We start from the raw sequence: 6,128 nt of genomic DNA, 5'->3' as shown, positions 1-6,128 counted from the left end.
TACAATGCGAACTCCCGATAAAATAATTGAATTCCCTCATTTTCCAACGACCGCTATTCTTCACATCATCAAACTAAAATCCGAATTAATTGTAAGAGCTGAGACGATAGCAAGTGTAGTGACTTTGTCGGAGTTCGAACTTCGTTTTAGAATCCCCTTAACGATATAGGATCAAAATTGTCAAACATCCGTCAACAGGGCGAGAAAGTTGCACGTGTGGGTCCACCTTTTCTCTTTTCCATCTCCACCACTATTGGCCTCCAATTACACAGTTTTTATTGTTCACGGAACCATCATTGAATACAGCATCGTGAACTATATTTTCATTCAATCCTCTCGCTTAGAATCGATCGCAAAACTTCGCGATAAGTTTTTGCACAATGTTATTAATGTTGAACCAACGAAGGATGTCTACTATGTGCTGGCTTGATATTAGGATGGAAAAATGGATGGAGATTCCACGCAGGGATGTCATTTCACAGATGCTTAAGGTGGCCCTAATCAATCAATAACACTGTCAGTATTATCGAATACTGACAATATTACTGATCGTGTGCCGTTAATATTGATGGATTGATATAGAATACTGACAGTGATCTGAATTTTGATTCTTGAGTATCAGTATCCCTTTATTAGGATCCATCACAGTATATATCACATTGCTATAGATAATATATAATACGTAAACATATATGGAAACACATTTTATTTAATATTATGCAAGAATTTTTATTGTGTATTATCTTGCTTCTGACAATGGACGACGCGGGGAAGCGTCGAAATGCGCCGGATGATGCCGGACAACGCTGAACGGCGCCGAAAGTTGCCGGACAGCATCGAATGACGGCGTTTAGCGTTTGCCTCTACCGTCATCGCCGACCACTGCTTGCCAACCCCCTATTCTTCACATGACGTAGTATGCCATGAGCTTCTGTGAATTGGCGTTCCTGAAACATACATGGGGATATGTGATGCTACAATGCGAACTCCCGATAAAATAATTGAGTTCCCTCATTTTCCAACGACCGCTATTCTTCACATCATCAAACTAAAATCCGAATTAATTGTAAGGGCTGAGACGATAGCAATCTTGGAGAATCTTCGAAAATCAAGAGAATTCTTTAAATTCAATTTTCTCGCGCTCTCTCTATGAGCTCTTCATCTTTTACAGTATTTCTTTTACCTACCTCTTCTAACGTAAAATCGCGTATTATTATAAACTATTTTTATTGATCAAAGAAATGGATATTTTTTCCTTTGCTTTAAAGTACAGAATTTTTATAGATATTGTATTATTAAATTTTTAACAATTAATTTAATGCAGCTGTTATATAATTTTAATGTGAACGTATTTTCTTTCTATAACAACTGTATATCTTTGAAAAAAGAAATGTTCCGACACGAAAGACTTAAGAAATAGTAGTATACGCTACAAGCGATATCATTTAGCCATTTATTCTGCTAGATATCGTAATCCGACCGCAGAAATCCCCTCTGGCTTTGCTTGGCGCCAAAAACGAGCTGTTCCCATCTGTTGAATATCCGCGAAAAATGCCGCAGTTTTAGCGGAAACGTGCCGGGGAAAGCATAAACGCTGAGATTTTGTACACATTCTCCGCTCCCAGGTTCACGTCAAGGGATCAACCCCTGACCGCCGGTTAGCAAACGATACGTGATGTCGGTCCTGTGCAAAGAGTACGGGAAATCCTGAAAAAGAGCTTTATCTCTTAGAGCGAAGGAGAACCGCGGCGAGCTCGATGCAGGGATCCTGCATCCGAAGAAGAGATGACGAAAATGGTAGTGAAGGTTTCGCGGTCGATGTCGAGTTTCGCCTCGTTTCCATATCGAGCGACTTTCGGGAGGGGCAGCCGGTGACGTCGTAACTCAATTTTCACGGGATGCCGAGGGGCACGAAAGTTTCCTGAAGGGAAACGCCGTGAGACGACTCGACCGAATCGATCGAACGCTCGTCGATGCTCGATAACATTTCGCGCCTCCATGCTTGCCGTTCCTTTTTTTTCGCTCACTCTCTCTCTCCCCCCTCCCCCCCTCTCTCTCTCTCACGCTCTTCGCGCGGCGCTTCACCTCTCCGGCGGCTTATCCCATCTCCGGAAAGTCCATTAGTTCTCAGATCATCGTTACCTGTAATTCAATTCCGGCGGGTTCTCCAGGTGAGGCAAGGTGAGACGGCAAAAGTTAGGTAAAGACGGCGAAGCAAGAGGTGCAAAATAAAACGCACCGAGACGAGCGAAAGGTAGAAAAGTATTTGAGCACATTTAGAAGGTTTTCTTAGTACTTCAGTACATACTGCAGTTTGTCGGATAAGAAGGAGAAAGAAAGATTTTATAAATTTTCTCAATGATGCTACACAGTGTAGCTGCTATTATGACTTGTAAACTTTCCATTATACTTTTTAGATATGATTCACACGAATACAAATGCGATCTGATTATCAATTATAAATTCTTGCGTAAACATTAATATACCGTTTTCTTAAAGTCGATACGAATCCTATTTTAACTACAAACAAATTGAGCTAGCCAGCAGAATATTCCTACGATTTTCTCACTATCTCTTGAAGCATTTGTGGTATGCATATCTTATTCTATCATTCTTTTTTTATAAAGCGTATTATTTAATCAATTATTGTATTTTATACTTTCAAAGAAAAATGTAATTGGGCACTATTTATATAAAAATATATTATAAGTAGTTTTATTTAAAAGTAATAATATTTTTAAGAGCTTGTTCTAGAAATATTTTTCTTTGCAGAAAGAATTGATTTCTCTTATACAGTTATTTTTGTTTAATAGGTAACTTCATAGCTTAATTATAAAATTTTCGTATAAATAGTCAAATAAAAATATCCTAATATACTTTAATAAGAGAGAAATAGCTTGAGTTGAACTAAAAATGGAAATCCTAATAGCCTAAATTACCAAAAGTAAACTAAAATGGAGCAATCTGTCGGAACAGGATACATTGACGACAAATTTAGATATGTTGCAAATTTGTTACCATGCGAAATGAAGGGTAAACGCATCATCGACCATTCGCGATATAACACGATAATGATTGCCGGAACTTCCATCCTATCGCAAAATTAGATCGGGTCATATCAGATTCTAACTTTGTTGCTCGGCCGTAAGCTTTCCTCCCATCGTCCCACCGTCGCCACACACCCGGTCATAGTTTACACTCTGTACCCGTGATATCTCCTTCTACCAACACCCACAAAGCCCATCCTCGTACTGCACGCAGCGCAGCACCACGACGCTATGCCGGCGCCGTGGAATTAGCTTAATAGTTTCTGGCCAGCACGCCATTACGAAGAAAATCTAATTGTTTTGCGGCCTCTCTCTCTCTCACGGTCGGCTGAGCACCCTCCGACCGTCGGTGTCTTAATACGGCGCTCGCCAGATCCTGCATGCGGGACACGAGCGTGTCGAGAAGATTTTACGAGGACACAACGATAGATCGGTGTCCTCGGTCTCTTAGCACCGGCACAACCTCGTTTTGTGTCGCATGTAGTTTCGCGATACCTCTATCTGCTTCTCGTGAGTGCGATGAACTTTATACGTGCAGTCTCCCGTCCAGCGCGTAAAACGATCCTAATAATACAGACGGCAGTGTTTCGGCAAAATGTGTTACGAAAGCTTGTAGTAGATACAATGGATAATATACTTCTCTCTCACGGCTCTAAACTGAAAACGAGCTCATAAATGCCACTCTGTTCGATTTCTAGATTGTTTCTGTAACTGGGTAATCGTATAAACTAGAAGATATATACGAGAAGATTTACTATATATTTACTGCTAATGTGAATCGGAGTGCTAAATATTTTTTAAGTTTCTAAATTATTAGATTTCTTTACACTACTTGTTTCTATCTTTATTTATATTTAACGATGCCAGACTATTTCACATCTTTAATACTTATAAATTAATGGATAAAATATTACAATAAAATTATTATTTAGTACATAACTTATCAAATCAAATACGAAATTTAAAATGCACAAATAAAACATTTTTGCACAAGAATAATATATTTTTAAAATTCAAATGTCATTTTTAGTATCAAGGCTTTGCAAATGTTATGTTGCCTTCACGTTATGTTTTCTGATATTTGTAACGTGATAGATTCGTATACGCATCTAATAAATCGAGAATAATAGAAGTGGATGTTGATATGGTATTTGTTTCATTGCGAGGGCATTGCCAACACATCACCAACGGATCATTTTATCCTACAACCCATCCCAGTTACAATTTTATCAAGCGCCACGTCGCCGTCGTACCCATGTTACAAATATGGCAGTTGGATAGTGATTACGTGCGAGCAACATAACAAGAGCGAAGTAAAAAAGGGCACGTAGCGATGATATAGGATGACAGAACTAGTAAGAGAAAGAGACAGAGAGAATGGAAATGTCAGAGTTCATTTATTATTGTCCGGCCAATGTGGCGCGCGAAGCGCGAGAATTGTCGGCAATGAAATCATAATTTGCGTCGCAAGCCAGAGGCGCTCTTGAGTAAGCTGTTCCATGGTACAGCGACACAGGAAATTTTGGAATAAGTTCATGAGAAGCGCATAACGTACTAACGAGCCGTTAATAAATATTTCAAACAAACAAGTTCCAACTGACAATGAGCTCTGCACCAAAAACGTAATTTGCACAAACATCCGATTTGGCAGCGAGATTCACTAGAATAATCTTCTACTGGATACATAAACAGAAAACAGATTCGAGACAATATTTTGATTCATATATTTTTATTATGTCTTAAATAATTCGTCTATGTACATTAACAAGATTGTTATAAAAACAATTATAAAGGATAACAAAATCGTTTTGCGGAACATTTTACATTGTGCTAAAAAAATTTATTCTCAAATAAAAATTGATGATAATTATCGTATCAGAAATCATTGTTTTATGCGCTAATATTGAGAATGATCCGATGAGGATCGAAACGTTTGTTTGTTTATAATTGACATATGTTATTAAATTTTAAATTTTGACTATTTTATTTACTATTTTTACTAACTTTTTAAATTTTAACGATAGACTTTGGCTCGTAACCCTTTCTTTTCTCGTTTTTTTTAATTTGTTTGAGCCTTATTACTATCATATTTTAATGATAATTATTATTATTAATTCAATCTTGCATAAATTTTTAAATAGTTGCTTGAATCTGTTTATCTTATAAAATTTTTTAAACATAAGCAGATTGTATTTGCTATATTTCTCTCGATTTATTTATCGTCTGATTTGTTGAAAAGTTTCTTACGCTTTTCAAATGTCTTTTGACCTTGAGATATGACAGAAATCCAAGTCGGTTAACATCACGTAGCTTCTCTCACATTTTTCAAAAGAAACAGTATCTCACATAAAAGTATTTTCGAAACCTGCAGGGCGCGTCAAGATCATCTCAAGTGGCTGATGCTCCTATCCGCTCATGCTATGATATCACGATACAACGAAGTGCGGTTCTTTAGTACCACCTTTGACACGTTCCGTTATACTCTCGTAATAAAGTACTCTCCGTGAACAGGCTCAACTCGCCTCGAAAAATATCATGCTGTATATTACATTATCTAAGATATATTCAATAACAAAAGACTTGATAATATAAACTGTTCAAGAATATGAGAGCGATGCCTTTCATGCGACACATTATTAACAAGAACAACTTATTGAATTTAGACGTGTCCGATGTATTACTTAATATTCTTTACCATTTTTTTGTACATTATTAGTAAATAGTATCATATTTTTAATTTCAGGTATAACAAAATAAGAATTGAATTTAGTAATTAATAAATATCTTCTTTTTATATAAAATAGTGTTGGCAATGTCACATTGAATTCTGACAGCTCCATATAAACTTAAATAAATAACAATACAGCAAGCTGACATTACTTATCGTTATTTTGACATTAAAGATGACATTTTGCTGTTAAAATAACATCAGCTTGCTCCTTGAGTAATAACGTTAAAAGAAATAAACTCTAAACTCTGTTAATTATATCCTATTAAATACCAACTGAATACCGCTCTATTGCCTGGGAGAATTTATCGTGAAAAGATGATAATCGTTGATACATACGTTCCTGGAATGAA

The sequence above is a fragment of the Mycetomoellerius zeteki genome, unplaced genomic scaffold, assembly GCF_001594055.1.
Source record: "Mycetomoellerius zeteki isolate Tzet28-1 unplaced genomic scaffold, Tzet1.0 scaffold31, whole genome shotgun sequence".
NCBI classification, from domain to species: domain Eukaryota; kingdom Metazoa; phylum Arthropoda; class Insecta; order Hymenoptera; family Formicidae; genus Mycetomoellerius; species Mycetomoellerius zeteki.
The sequence above is the reverse complement of the archived record's forward strand: the minus strand, read 5'-3'. Positions refer to the sequence as shown.